This window comes from Triticum aestivum, chromosome 7D (assembly GCF_018294505.1).
Source record: "Triticum aestivum cultivar Chinese Spring chromosome 7D, IWGSC CS RefSeq v2.1, whole genome shotgun sequence".
NCBI lineage: Eukaryota > Viridiplantae > Streptophyta > Magnoliopsida > Poales > Poaceae > Triticum > Triticum aestivum.
Genome location: NC_057814.1, coordinates 224,513,951 through 224,530,582, shown reverse-complemented (window position 1 = coordinate 224,530,582; position 16,632 = coordinate 224,513,951).

Below are 16,632 nucleotides of genomic sequence, written 5' to 3'. Positions count from 1 at the left end.
ACATGAGATGGGTTGACTGGGAGTTCATCAAGGAGAATGAGGATCACTTCCCTGGTGTGCTTGATAGCTTCAAGGCATGTGGAGTGGACACTTTTGTTGCCCAGAAGCTCACCAAGTGGAATGATGAGCTCATCATGCAGTTTTACTCCACTGCCCACTTCTATCCAGATGGAAGGATAGTATGGATGTCTGAAGGTACTAGGTACCAGTCTACAGTTGAGGAATGGGCCAAGCTTATCAATGCTCCTGAGGAACATGAGGATGACTTGGATATTTATGCAGAGAAGAAGAAAGACCACAACACTATGGCCAACATGTACAAAGAGATCCCAGATGCTGCTTTGGATACACATAAGTTTAGATCTGTTCACTACTTGTTGTCTGGTCTGCCAACTATCAACTGGATTCTAAGGCACACACTGCTACCAAAGTCAGGTGATCACAAGATGATCAGAGGACATGCAATAAACTTGCTGCATATATTTGATGTCCCACAGAAGTTCAAGGTCATGAGTTTGATTGTTGAGACAATCAAGAGGACTGCTGCTGACCAGAAGAGAAGCTGTGGGTATGCCCCACAAATTCAGGAGCTCATCAACTCAAAGATGGGCAAAGGCTAATACATTTTGGATGAGGAGCACCTGCCCATCTATCCTGAATTTGAAGATAACACAGTGGTGATGAATGAGAATGAACCATCTTCAGCTCAAGCACATGAGAAGAGAGAGAAGGCTAAGGCAGAGAAGGCTGCAAAGATGCCAACAGTAGAGGAGGCATCTCAGATATTCTTGAAGAGCAAGAAAGACTAGCTTGGATATCTGATCCAATCCACCCTGAGGATTGAGAGGGTTTGGCCACCCTGACCAAGAACCAGGAGAGTCTGGAGAGGATCATTGAGCAGAAATTCTATGACCTTGATGTCAAAGTTACAGAGATCCAAACTGCAGTTGAGCAGCTCCAGGAGGAAGTAGAGGAGAAAAAGGGCAAGTCTACCACATATGCTTTTGCTAGAGTGCCCAGAGGACAGAGATCTGCTGTAGTTCCCGTGACAGACACTAGAGCTACAGCATCAGCACCAGCGGCAACAGCTCCAGTTCCACCTCCAGCAGCTACTCCACCAGCTCCAGCTACTTCATCTGAAGCCTTCGTCCTTGGAGTTCTCTCAACACCTCCTACCGAAGATCAAGCCTGAGTGTCATTTAGCACTATGCATTTTTGAACTTTTTGGTAACTTGTTGGCAAAGGGGGAGAAAAATGTATAGATCATAGGCTTCGAGAGAGAGGGTGTTGCTTTTTTCATCTCTCTTGTTATTCTGGTTGAAACTTTGTGTTGTGTGCTTGTGTGAGATAATACTTTATGTCCTTGTGAGATACTTGGTTGATCATGTGTTTTATCATATGCTACCCTTAATGCTTGTTGGATGATATTATCTTTCATATCCTCTTATGATCATTCATTTTGCTTGGTGATGAGTGCATGTGTTTTAATTTCTATCATTTTGAGCGCTCCACCAAGATGTATGTGACATGGAAGAGTAACCCATGATCCTAATCGATTGTGCATTTGCATTCAAAAGCAAATTTTAAATAATGCACAAATTTAGGGGGAGCTCTTGCTTATCACATACTTCTCAAAGCGACGATGTTTCTCAATCTTATTTATCATTCGTCGAAGCTTTGATCTATATGTTGTCATCAATTACCAAAAAGGGGGAGATTGAAAGTGCAACTATCCCTGGGTGGTTTTGGTAATTCCTAACAACATATAGCTTACTGAGCTAATGCAATTCCAAGATAAATATTTCAGGAAAGCTCAATGATTGGCATGGCATGGATTAGAAAGTGGACCCTTCAAAATGCTAAGGACAAAAGATTGGCTCAAGCTCAAAGCACAAGACTCTACATTTTCTATTTTAGTGATCCAAGATCACATTGAGTCTATAGGAAAAGCCAATACTATTAAGAAGGGATGAAGTGTTGCTTAATGAGGTTCCTGCTCAAACTGCTTAGTGATATGCTCCAAAACCCTCCACTACTTTCTCACATCCACATATGTCCCAAACCAAAAAGTCCAACTCGGCCCCACCGAAATTTCATATCCAGAGCCACCGAGTTCAGTTGACATAGCCACTGCCAGAAACCCTAGTCTTTTCGGTATCACCGATAGGGATCTCGGTCTCACCGAGATGGGATTGGAATCTCTCTGTTTCCCTTCGTAACGTTTTGGTCAAACCGAGATGAGCGATCGGTCCCACCGAGATTGCAATGCAAACACTCTGTTTCCTTTTCGTAACGTTTCGGTCAAACCGAGATGAGCGAATCGGTCCCACCGAGTTTGCCTGACCAACTCTCTGTTAGTCTATTACCAAAAATCGGTCCCACCGAGTTTGTGTAATCAGTCTCACCGAGATTACGTTATGCCCTAACCCTAATGATATCGGTCCCACCTAGTTGACACGTCGGTCCCACCGAGAATCCTAACGTTCACATTTTGAACTAAATCGGTCCGACCGAGTTCCATGATTCGGTCCCACCGAGTTTGGTGATTTGTGTGTAATGGTTAGATTTTTTGTGGAGGCTATAAATACCCCTCCACCCACTCTTCATTCGTGGAGAGAGCCATCAGAACATGCCTACACTTCCAACACATATTTTCTGAGAGAGAACCACCTACACTTGTGTTGTGGTCAAGATATTCCATTCCAACCACATAAATCTTGATCCCTAGCCTTCCCCAAGTTGCTTTCCACTCAAATCTTCTTTCCACCAAATCCAAATCCTGTGAGAGAGAGTTGAGTGTTGGGGAGACTACCATTTGAAGCACAAGAGCAAGGAGTTCATCATCAACACACCATTTGTTACTTCTTGGAGAGTGGTGTCTCCTAGATTGGCTAGGTGTCACTTGGGAGCCTCCATCAAGATTGTGGAGTTGAACCAAGGAGTTTGTAAGGGCAAGGAGATCGCTTACTTCGTGAAGATCTACCCTAGTGAGGCAAGTCCTTCGTGGGCGACGGCCATGGTGGGATAGACAAGGTTGCTTCTTCGTGGACCCTTCGTGGATGGAGCCCTCCGTGGACTCGCGCAACCGTTACCCTTTGTAGGTTGAAGTCTCCATCAACGTGGATGTATGATAGCACCACCTATTGGAACCACGGATAAAAAATCTCCGTGTCAACATTGTGTTTGCTCCCTCAAACTCCTCCCTTTACCTTCATATGCAATTGTTTTACATTCTGCTGCTATACTCTTAGAATTGCATGTGTAGGTTGATTGCTTGACTTGTGCTAACTTGCCAAAATCTGCCAAGAACTAAAATTGGGAAAAGGCTAGTTTTTTACTTGGTCAAGTAGTCTAATCCCCCCCCCCCCTCTAGACATACTTTCGATCCTACAAAAGGCTCTGGTGGTGACGCCGCCTTGGGCTCCACGGTGACCTCCGTCTTGTCGTCCTGCTGGTTGATAACCCACAAGTATAGGGGATCGCAACAGTTTTCAAGGGTAGAGTATTCAACCCAAATTTATTGATTCGACACAAGGGGAGCCAAAGAATATTCTCAAGTATTAGCAGTTGAGTTGTCAATTCAACCACACCTGGATAACTTAATATCTGCAGCAAACTATTTAGTAGCAAAGTAATATGGAAGTAACGGTAACGGTAGCAAAAGTAATATTTTTGGGTTTTGTAGTGATTGTAACAGTAGCAACGAAAAGTAAATAAGCGAAGAACAATATGTGAAAAGCTCGTAGGCATTGGATCGGTGATGGAGAATTATGCCAGATGCGGTTCATCATGTAACAATCATAACATAGGGTGACACAGAACTAGCTCCAATTCATCAATGTAATGTAGGCATGTATTCCGAATATAGTCATATGTGCTTATGGAAAAGCACTTGCATGACATCTTTTGTCCTACCCTCCCATGGCAGCGGGGTCCTAACGGTGGGATATTAAGGCCTCCTTTTAATAGAGTACCGGACCAAAGCATTAAAACATAGTGAATACATGAACTCCTCAAACTATGGTCATCACCGGGAGTGGTCCCGATTATTGTCACTTCGGGGTTGCCGGATCATAACACATAGTAGGTGACTATAGACTTGCAAGATAGGATCAAGAACTCACATATATTCATGAAAACATAATAGGTTCAGATCTGAAATCATGGCACTCGGGCCCTAGTGACAAGAATTAAGCATAGCAAAGTCATAGCAACATCAATCTCAGAACATAGTGGATACTAGGGATCAAACCCTAACAAAACTAACTCGATTACGTGATAAATCTCATCCAACCCATCACCGTCCAGCAAGCCTACGATGGAATTACTCACGCACGGCGGTGAGCATCATGAAATTGGTGATGGAGGATGGTTGAGGATGACGACGACGACAGATTCCCCTCTCCGGAGCCCCGAACGGACTCCAGATCAGCCCTCCGGAGAGAGTTTAGGGCTTGGCGGCGGCTCCGTATCGTAAAACGCGATGAACCTTTCTCTCTGATTTTTTCCTCCCCGAACACGAATATATGGAGTTGGAGTTGAGGTCGGTGGAGCAACAGGGGGCCCACGAGGCAGGGGGCGCGCCCAGGGGGCAGGCGTGCCCCCACCCTCATGGACAGGTGGTGGTCCCCTGGCCTTGATTCTTTCGCCAATATTTTTAGTATTTTCCAAAAATAAGTTCCGTGGAGTTTCACGTCATTCCGAGAACTTTTGTTTCTGCACATAAATAACACCATGGCAATTCTGCTGAAAACAGCGTCAGTCCGGGTTAGTTCCATTCAAATCATGCAAGTTAGAGTCCAAAAGAAGGGAAAAAGTGTTTGGAAAAGTATATACGGCGGAGACGTATCAACTCCCCGAAGCTTAAACCTTTGCTTGTCCTCAAGCAATTCAGTTGATAAACTGAAAGTGATAAAGAAAAACTTTTACAAACTCTGTTTGCTCTTGTTGTTGTAAATATGTAAAGCCAGCATTCAAGTTTTCAGCAAAGATTATAACTAACCATATTCACAATAACACTTAGGTCTCATGTTTACTCATATCAATGGCATAATCAACTAGCGAGCAATAATAATAAATCTCGGATGACAACACTTTCTCAAAACAATCATGATATGATATAACAAGATGGTATCTCGCTAGCCCTTTCTGAGACTGCAAAACATAAATGCAGAGCACCTTTAAAGATCAAGGACTGACTAAACATTGTAATTCATGGTAAAAGAGATCCAGTCATAGTCATACCCAATATAAATTAACAATAATGAATGCAAATGACAGCAGTGCTCTCCAGCTGGTGCTTTTTAATAAGAGGGTGATGACTCAACATGAAAGTAAATAAATAGGCCCTTCGCAGAGGGAAGCAGGTATTTGTAGAGGTGCCAGAGCTTGATTTTAAAGTAGAGATAAATAATATTTTGAGCGGCATACTTTCATTGTCAACATAACAACCAAGAGATGGCGATATCTTCCATGCTACACACATTATAGGCGGTTCCCAAACAGAATGGTAAAGTTTATACTCCCCCTCCACCAACAAGCATCAATCCATGGCTTGCTCGAAACAACGAGTGCCTCCAACTAACAACAGTCCCGGGGGAGTTTTGTTTGCAATTATTTTGATTTGGTTTGCATAAAGCATGGGACTGGGCATCCCGGTGACCAGCCATTTTCTCGTGAGTGAGGAGTGGAGTCCACTCCTCTTGAGAATAACTCGCCTAGCATGGAAGATACGGACAACCCTAGTTGATACATGAGCTATTCGAGCATACAAAATAGAATTTCATTTGAAGGTTTAGAGTTTGGCACATACAAATTTACTTGGAATGGCAGGTAGATACCGCATATAGGAAGGTATGGTGGACTCATATGGAATAACTTTGGGGTTTAAGGGATTGGATGCACAAGCAGTATTCCTGCTTAGTACAAGTGAAGGCTAGCAAAAGACTGGGAAGCGACCAACTAGAGAGCGACAACAGTCATGAACATGCATTAAAATTAATAAACATTGAGTGCAAGCATGACTAGGATATAATCCACCAAGAACATAAATATCGTGAAGGCTATGTTGATTTGTTTCAACTACATGTGTGAACATGTGCCAAGTCAAGCCACTTGAATCATTCAAAGGAGGATACCACCCCATCATACCACATCACAACCATTTTAATAGCATGTTGGCACGCAAGGTAAACCATTATAAGCTCCTAGCTAATTAAGCATGGCATAAGTAACTATAATCTCTAATTGTCATTGCAAACATGTTTATTCATAATAGGCTGAATCGAGAACGATGAACTAATGATATTTACAAAAACAAGAGAGGTCGAGTTCATACCAGCTTCTCCCATCTCAATCAGTCCATCATATATCGTCATAATTTCCTTTCACTTGCACGACCGAACGATGTGAATAATAATAATAGAGCACGTGCATTGGACTAAGCTGGAATCTGCGAGCATTCAATAAACAGGAGAAGACAAGGCAATATGGGCTCTTGGTTAAATCAACAACAATGCATATAAGAGCCACTTCAACAATTTCATTATGGTCTTCTCCTATCGACCCACAAAGAAAATAAAAGAAATAAAACTATTTACACGGGAAAGCTCCCAACAAGCAAAAGAAGAACAGGAAATATTTTTGGGTTTTCTTTTAATTATTACTACTACAGCAAGAAAGTAAACTAGCTAAAAGCTACAACTAATTTTTTTTCGTTTTCTTAAGATTTATCAAACACACAAGAAGAAAGCAAGAAAAAGGAAAATAAACTAGCATGGGTATTACAGTGAAAGAGTATGAGCACCGACATCTAGCGATGAGTGTGTAAACATAAATGTAATGTCGATGGGAAATACGTACTCCCCCAAGCTTAGGCTTTTTGCCTAAGTTGGTTTATTGCCACGGATGGCCTGGCGGATATCCAAAGTTATAGCTGGGGTCGTACTGCGATGAAGAAGCCCCTGATTGCCACTGGTTGGCAATCATCTCCGGATCCCACTGGTAATTAGACTGTCGTGGAGGATCAAATTGTGGTTCCGGCTCTGGCTCTGTGGCTGACGTAGGGTTCCGGTAGGCATGAATGGCCGCCAGCGGAACGAGATACTGGCCTGCAGATAAATCAAACAAGGAAGGAGCAGGCAAGGTAATAGTCTCAGGGTGATGTTTATCAAAGAACAATTTGTATTTAAGCGCCCTTTCCCTGTTCTTAACAATAAAATCATGCGCTACCATACTCTTATAATCTAAATAAACAGTGGGCAGCAATTTTTCTTCTTTTTCATACTGCCTAATAGGTATGTTGTAATATGCAGCAAGGCGTGAAGCATAGACACCTCCAAAGATGGGGCCCTTTGTACGGTTCAGACTTAACCGTTTGGCAATAATACCGCCCATACTAACAGAGTCATCGCGGAATAAACCATGGAACAAAATAATAATATCAGGAACACTAAGGTTTCCACAGTTTCCGCGACCAATTAAGAAACGACTAGCAAATATTGCAAAGTAGCATAAAACAGGAAAATGTATGCTAGTGATTCTTGCATTGGAAACCTTCCTAGTTTCCCCTATAGTAATAGTATCAATAAACCCGTCCACATCTTTACGATGTGGTTCCTCTAAGCTACCCTCGAAAGGTATTTTGCAAACCCTGCAAAATTCATCTAGTGACATCTTCTTAACCACATCATATAAATGAAACTCTACTGAAGGAGGTGATTCCTTAGGATAATAGTAGAAGTTTTACACAAAAATATTGGTGAGTAAGAGATACTGTTCGCGTTGGTCGCGGAGGAAGTCGGTGAGGCCTACATTCTTAGTCAATTCATAAAAATCATCATAAATCCCGGCTGCTCTCAAGAAATCATCGGAAGGCCATTCACACGGCCGAACCTCCGCGGTGCGAGGCAGATTATATTTGGGCCTCTCTGCTTCTTCACTTTGCTTTTCCTTCGAGCTTCGGCTCAATGAGCCCCTCAAAAATCTCTTCATTATTTTCTGAAAAATTCTGAAATTTTTAGTAACTTCAAATAAAAGTGAATGAAGCTCAACAAAATTGATAGCAACTACTCCTACAAGTGCCTAGGGCTTATATCATGCATTAGAACTACTTGGAACCATATAAATTTGACATGCAAGCTCAAGAACATGGTCACCTAGGCAGCACAAATTTGCAATGAATAAAGCACTAGAACAAAAACTAATTGGACCAATGGAGGAGTCACATACCAAGGAACAATCCCCCAAAGCAGTTTTGTGAGAGGTGCTTTGAGCAAGGAGATCGAAAATCGCAGCAAAATGAGCTAGAACTCGTGCTTGAGCTGGATGATGATTTTTTTGGGAGGAAGAAGAAGTGTGTGGGTGCAGGAATAAGTGGAGGGGAGCCACCATCACTACAAAAAAAAGACACATCCGTGACATTTTGGGCCGAACGAAAATTTTTTCTGTCATACATATGACACTTCTATGACGATAATTGTGACAAAACCCGGTATCATCATAGATGTGGTGCGCTCCTACTTCTATGACAAAAAATCATGACAGAAAATGGGCTTTTCGTCCTGGGCGGGCCGGAGACGCAGCTGCATGACATTCTTTGGGCCGTACATGACGGAAAAAACCGTGGTAGAAGCGAGGGCGAGGAAAATTTTGGGGAGTTCCCGGTTACGGTGGGAGGTCGGGGGCCGAGCGATGCGCGTTTCTCTCGTACACGTACGCGCGTGTGTGCGAGGCGTTGGCTCTAACTGAACCCGAGCGAGGCGTTGGGCTCTAACTGAACCCGAGTGATTGCACTGCAGGCTACGCGTTACTGAACCCGAGCGATCAACCGATGGCTGTTAACTGAACCCGATCGAGCGATTCCTTCGCTACTGCTGCTAACTGAAGCCGATCGATGCTGCCTCTGGATGAACAGTGAGCATTGCTGGGGGGTTGGATGAACAGTTCCCGGTGGGGGTGGATGAACAGGACCCCGTGGTGTTGCCTCTGGATGAACAGGACCCCGATCGATCGAGCCGGTTGGGGCTGGATGAACAGGACCCCGTGAAGGGCAGGATGAACAGGACCACCCCGTGGAGGGCAGAATGAACATTAGACGGTGGAGGGCTGGATGAACAGTAGCCCATGGAGGGGTGGTTGAACAGGAGCCCGTGGAGAGGGCTGGTTGAACAGTAGCCGGTGGAGTAGCGCGTGGTGGAGGTTGGATGAACAGGAGCCCGTGGATGAACAGTCGCAGGTGGAGGCTGGAGGAGGTCGACGGTGGATGAACAGTAGCCCGTGGAGGCGGGAGGGGGTCGACAGTGGAGATGAACAGTGTCAGGTGGAGTCCCGTTTTGCGGTACGCCACACCCCTCCCGATGAATAGGACCCCCGTTTCGACCGTAGCGCTCCAACACAAGTCCGTTTCCTCCGTTTTGCGGTACGCCACACCCCTCCCGATCAACAGGACCCCCGTTTCAACCATAGGAGGTCCGTTTCCTCCGTTTTGCGGTACGCCAGACCCCTCCCGATGAACAAGATCCCGTTTCAAACGTGGCCGGTCGAACACAAGGCTGTTTCCTCCGTTCTGCGGTACGCCAGGCCTCGTTTCCATCGGCTGTTCCGTCCAAGCCCTCCCGATGAATACGACGACGTATTCCGTTCCGACCCAGCTGGTTGGCTCCCCATGAACACGACGACGACGATGTTTCTCCGTTCTGACCCAGCCATGTACACGAGCCCTGGCCGTACGTATGCGCGAGTAGGCGTTCGAGACCCTGCCCGTATGTACGTACGTGGCCGTATTTTCTTTCTTGCACACTGGTCGCTGTACGTACGTGTACATGCTACGTGCGCGCCTCTACTACGACACGTGCGCGCCTCTACATCGACCAGTATGTACGTACACGTTCGCGACCAGAATGACAATGCTACGTACGCTTCGACCAGGTGGGTCCCGACTGTCAGGCACTTCCTTGCCCGCGAAGATGTAGCTGGTGGGTCCTAGCAGTCAGGGGGGCGAATTGTTTTTTTTTTGCCTGGACGCACTTCCTTGCGTGCGAAGATGTAGCTGGTGGGTCCCAGCAGTCAGGGGGAAACGTTTTTTTCGTGAAATACAGTGGCCCGTCCGGTGGGTCCCAGCTGTCAGTTGGAGGAATCATTATTTTTCGTGTAATAAGGAGGCACTTCCTTGCTGCGGCCGTGGACCCAGCTGTCAGCCTCTCCACGTACAGTCCACGTCCGATGGAAGTCGTTCCTTGACCACGTTGACCACGCCGTGCCAAGAGCACCAGGGCGGTGGATGACGGCGAGGCCTAGGAAGGGGACGACGGGGAGCCGGGGAAGACGCGGCAGTGGAAGCCCGCGCGGGGAGGAGTACGAGGGTTCACTAGTTCGGCTGCGGTGTGAGGCTGCCATCGCCGCAGGGCCTGGCCAGCGGTGGGAATAGTAGGGGCGGTGAGGCCTCCACGGCAGCACAGCCGGCCACGGGAGGCAGGAGCATGCGGCACGACCGGCGCTGCTTTGGGCGGCTGGAGCAAGAAGACCAGAGGTTGAAGAAGCACTACAGCCATTGGATGGACATCGTACGGTCACTGGAGCTAGAATCGTTCATATTGACTAAAGTTGACAAAGGCCCCCGTCCCAGTCAACTTAGTAGGCCCACAAGTCAGCCTCCCACCATGGTGGGTCCCAGCTAGCAGGGGGAGTATTCATTTTTTTGTGCGTAATAAGGAGGCACTTCCTTGCGTGCGAAGATATAGCTGGTGGGTCCGAGCTGTCAGTGGCGATAACTTTTTTTCGCGAAATACAGAGGCCCTTTCGATGGGTCCCTGATGTCAGGTGGAGGAATCATTATTTTGCGCGTAATAAGGAGGCATTTCCTTGCGTGCGGCCGTGGACCCAGCTGTCGGCCTCTCCACGTACAGTCCACTTCAGATACATGTCGGTCGTTGACCACGTTAACCAGGCCGCGCCGAGAGCACCAGGGCGGTGGATGACGGCGAGGCCTAGGAAGGGAATGATACGGAGGCAGGGAAGACTCGGCAGTTGTTTCCCACGCGGAGGGGAGTATGACTGTACGAGGGTTTACTGGTTCGTCTGCCGTCGCCGGAGAATAACAGCAGGTGTGGGTGAGTAGAGGGATGGCTAGGCCAGCGATGGGAGTACGGTGGGGCGGTGAGGCCTGCACGGCAGCAGAGCCGGACGCGGGGAGGAGGGAGTAGGCAGTCCCGCCGGCGCTTGTTTGAGCGGCTGGAGCAGGAAGAGCAGAGATTGAAGAAGCACGACGGCCGTTGGATGGCCATCCAACAGTCACTGCTTGTGCGTCAACCTTTTTTTTAGGAAAGCCTCAAATCTGTGGAAAACAGCATACAGCCCATCTGCCATTATTTCTAATAATTTACAGCCCATTTGCTAATTATTAAGGTTTTTTTGGAGCCCATATTCTTTTTGTTAGCATTACAGCCCATATTGTGGCCACGGTTAAAAAATTATACGAAATTTTGCATATTTCGATGCGGTCCGAACTGTTTTTAATCCCGAAATTTTGACTCACATTCAAACTAATTTTAAAAATAAATGTATATCAATATAAAATCCAACAAATTCTCCACGCATAAAAATTAATGTAATTTAAAATCTTGAAATGAAAAAAAAAAGATATTTGAAACTAATTGCCGGTTTGATGTGTTTTAAAAATGTACAGCCCATTTCTCATTACTGATGGGCCATTTTCTCGGCCAGCCGAATGAAAGCTCTCCTTGTCTTGAAAGATTTGCAGCCCAACAGGCCTGACAAAGCGACTTACTTGGCAAATCACAAAAAAACTGGGTTGTGGCCGTGGACCCAACTGTCAGCCTCTCCACGTACAGTACTCTTTCGATGGAAGTCATTCCTTGACCACGTTGACCACGCCGCGCGGAGAGCACCACGGCGGTGGACGACGGCGAGGCCTAGGAAGGGGACGACGCGGAGCCGCGAAGACGCGGCAGTGGAAGTCCGCGCAGAGAGGAGTACGAGGGTTCACTGGTTCGGCTGCGGTGTGAGGTTGCCGTCGCCGCAGGGCCTGGCCAGCGGTGGGAATAGTAGGGGCGGTGAGGCCTCCGCGGCAGCACAGCCGGCCACGGGAGGCAAGAGCATGCGGCACGACCGGCGCTGCTTTGGGCGGCTGGAGCAAGAAGACCAGAGGTTGAAGAAGCACTACGGCCATTGGATGGACATCGTACGGTCACTGGAGCTAGAATCGTTCATATTGACTAAGTTGACAAAGCCCTCCGTCCCCGTCAACTTAGTAGGCCCACAAGTCAGCCTCCCACCATGGTGGGTCCCAGCTAGCAGGGGGAGTATTCATTTTTCTGTGCGTAATAAGGAGGCACTTCCGGTGGGTCCGAGCTGACGGCGGGGGGAACGTTTTTTTCGCGAAATACGGTGGTCCGTCCGGTGGGTCCCAGCAGTCAGGGGCAAATGTTTTTTTCGCGAAATACGGTGGCCCGTCCGGTGGGTCCTAGCAGTCAGGGGGGAAACGTTTTTTCCGCGAAATACTGGTGGCCCGTCCGGTGGGTCCCTGTTGTCAGGTGGAGGAATAATTATTTTGCGCGTAATAAGGAGGCACTTCCTTGCGGCTGCCGTGGACCCAGCTGTCAGCCTCTCCACGTATAGTACTCTTCCGATGGAAGTCGGTCGTTGACCACATTGACCATGCCGCGCCGAGGGCACCACGGCGGTGGACGACGGCGAGGCCTAGGAAGGGGACGACGCGGAGCCGGGGAAGACGCGGCAGTGGATGCCCACGCGGAGAGGAGTACGAGGGTTCACTGGTTCGGCTGCGGTGTGAGGCTGCCATCGCCGCAGAATAACAGGGGGAGTGGGTGAGTGGAGGGATGGCCTGGCCAGCGGTGGGAGTAGTATGGGGACGGTGAGGCCTCTGCGGCAGCACAGCCGGCCACGGGAGGCAGGAGCATGCGGCATGACCGGCGCTGCTTTGGGCGGCTGGGGCAAGAAGACCAGGTTGAAGAAGCACTACGGCCGTTGGATGGACATCGTTGACCATGCCGCGCCGAGAGCACCAGGGCGGTGTACGACGGCGAGGCCTATGGAGGGAACGATACGGAGCCGGGGAAGACACGGCAGTGGCTGCCCACGCGGTGGAGAGTACGAGGGTTGACTGGTTCGGCTGCCGTCGCCAGAAAATAACAGGAGGTGTGGGTGAGTAGAGGGATAGACAGGCCAGGGATGCGAGTATGATGGGGCCGTGAGGCCTGCCCGGCAGCACTGCTGGCCACGGGAGGCGGGAGCAGGCAGTTCCGACAGTGCTAGTTTGGGCGGTTGGGGCAGGAAGATCACAGACTGAAGAAGCACGATTGCCGTTAGATCGACATCTAACGGTCTGATGCTAGTAGAGTCGATTGTTGACTAAGTTTCTTTTTTGAGAAACCTTGTGTACGCATGCACTTAGTAGGCCCACAAGTCAGCCTCCAAATCTGTGGCAGACAACATAAAGCCCATTTGCTATTTTTTATAATTTGCAGCTCATTTGCTAATTCTTAAGTAATTTATTACAGCCCATTTTCTGCCCAGGACCACGGTCAAAAAGTTCAACCTTATTTTGCATATTTCGGTGGAGTCCGAACTGTTGTAATCCCGAAATGATAAAAAAAAATTTAAGAACTTATTGATTTGCCAAAAAAATCGTTTTGTTTTTGTAAGCAAATAAGACGTGGGACAATTGAGTTGGTTTAAGGGAAAACCAGTGGTAAAAAAATCAGCGCTGGGTGGGGAAAAAACCACAAAAATAAGGATGTAAATATGAAAAGGGAATTTTATGTGTTTTCAATATAATGATACATGTATATGAACTAGTAAAACTATAGGTAGAGATTAGAAAACGGATGTAGGACATGCGTTTCAAGAGGAAAATAGAACTGGGATGTGTGTTTGATTCAGTAAAAAAACTGCCTGCGGATGTTGTAAGACAAAATATAACTAACGCTGGCGGGCCAGAGGCCAGTAGATACCTGCCGGATCTTTGTGCCCCGTTGTCGTCATGGGCTGGGCCTGTTAAAAATAAAACCAACCCTGGGCAGTCTACAGCCCAGTTGAAACTTGCTCGACCTGAAAAAACAATATACGTGCTCAATAAACGAGAGAATTTTGCAAGTACAGACTGATAACTGGGATGCAGCACGGATATTTTTTTTATCGTGATAATAAGTGCATGCACTTGTTTCGAAAAAATTGGAGAACTGGGAATTCGAACGGCGGGTGCTTATGCTACCCATCAAATAAAAATCAGGTGCCTGAAAATTCATTTCTAAACAAATGATTCAGCTTTATATCCACGTCGACCCTCGGCATGATGGTTGGAAGCAAATGCAAGTTCATACCAAAAGACCATTAACAACAATACCAACTTGCGGACGACAAGGTAGTACAACTACCAATACCAAACTAACTTATAATCTTTTTACCCCTGGCCCTAGTGTTCATCTGGTAGAAAATCTTGCAGAGGACCAGCTCCCGCTCCTTCTCTTGCTCCAGGTCTCCGAGGTGGTACTGGTGCATCACCCAGTTGGTCCTCTGCTGGTCGAAGTTCTTGTTGGTGTGCAGCACCAGAACCTTTTTTGCTGCCCGTCTTGCCGGCCGTTGACCATCACCGGCAAGGTATTGCCGGTCTTGTGCCACATCGCGTGCATGCCGCACTCCGACTGTATCTTGCGACGCGTCCACGTGCCCCTTTTGAACGCCCTGGAATTGCGCTGGAAGAAATGCTTCCTTAGGCCACTCAGTGTGATACCTGCAGTATTGTGGAATACAGGTTTTAGTGTACCTAGTTGGCATTTTCATAACATCTTTGGCATGTTGCAGTCACTTGTTTCACTTTTTATTAACTGTCAAATTGTAATTGCTTCACCAGGTCTGCGTCTAAAAAGAAAAATAGAGCTATAAACAAAGGAATATGTTTGTGCAAGTAGACGGCCGATGGGTGTCTTACCTGGAAGTTTCTCAGGTTGGGTGTAGCATATGCCGTGCTCTCTGTCGATGGTTGGTATGAACAAATCGATGAGAGACTGAAATCTCGTGCTGTCAGCACTCACTTTGGCCTCAAGGTGCTCGATCAGCTCCTGATCCGTGGGATCGAACTTGACGCCAGCCGGCAGCACCGGCCAATCCTTCTTTGACTTGCATCGGTAATTCCAGTTATATGGTACTCAATGTATGATCAATCGACTGTTTTAAGTGAATGATGAAAGATTTCGACAGATAAGTGGTACTCCAAATCTGAAGTCCAGAATACCCGAACACGCCGCCGGGATTCTTGTGTCACCTCACACGCAGCGTGTTGTCACGTCAATTCAATGTGTGGACATGATGAATAATTTGACCGACGTATACTAGTACTGCTACTGTACTACTTACTAGTCGTATTTAGTGTCACAATTTATACATAGGTTTAACTAACAAGTACGCACTTGAAGCCTAACTGATATATATATGGCTTCTGCACAGCATCTCCATCATCATTATCAGTACATCCTACGCAGGTGAGTTAGGATGCACTTGATCCCAGGAAGGTATCTATCCTTCAAACAGGGCCCATATGTCAGTTAATGGAGGACAGAGGTGCGTAGGCGTATTTGCGGAAGCGTGCTCTACTGGCAAACATGATGGCAGTACTGGGTAAGGCTGATTTAGTAACACCAACACGCTGGTTCAGCTTATTAATTACGTGTCCCATCTACTGCAGCGTGTATTGTCACTTCACTGCGAAGACTAGTTGAATAGTTCTCTCTGACCGAGATGGGGAATAATGGATCGCGAGGACTTCCTTTCTACAGTATCCCTATGCATCTACGCTCACTTCACTCATTTTGCTCCGTACCAAGTCACTTGTTGAAATCTGTAGAAAGACAAATACTCCGTATTTGGGAACAGAGGGAGGCTTTTACTCCATACTATTTGGGAACAGAGGGAGTATCACCATATGGAGGGAACAGAGGAAGCTTGAAATATGAACATGTCAATGGGAGGGAGTAAGCCCCATGCATGCATGCAACATGCAACACTCACACGTACACATGGACGCACGCCACGCACCCATGCGGCACACAGCACACGACGCAACACACACGCTCACGCTCAAGTGCTCAACCTACTCCCTACGTCCGTGAAAGACTGTACATTTAGAGATTTACACATTGACCAGGGCATAATTAAAGCCCAAAAGTAGCAGACTTATGTGTGCATGCGACCATTGAGATAAGAAGATTAAATGAAGGCCGTTGCATGCTGTAATTAAGGATAGACATGTAGCCTATACCTACAGCACAAGTTGGTGCATTAGTCAATCAATATCGATTTAGATTAAAGGCTAAATGCATTGGAAGTGTAGGTGTACATCATGTACTGCACTCTTTGTTTTATAGCCGATGTACACTCTTCATTGGAAGACCAAGGTAGGACACGTGCATGCACTCACATACACAGCCAGGGCGGTTCACGCGCAAGGGTTGGACTCGTGTCGCGCCTGCGTAAAGTTTTGTTTAACTGATTTCTTTGCTCTGCCAACTGACAGGTGGGACCTAGAAACCAGGTGACAATTTAACCAGTCAACAAAGTGCCACGTCGACTATGTGGCCGGTCAGTAGGGTGCAATAC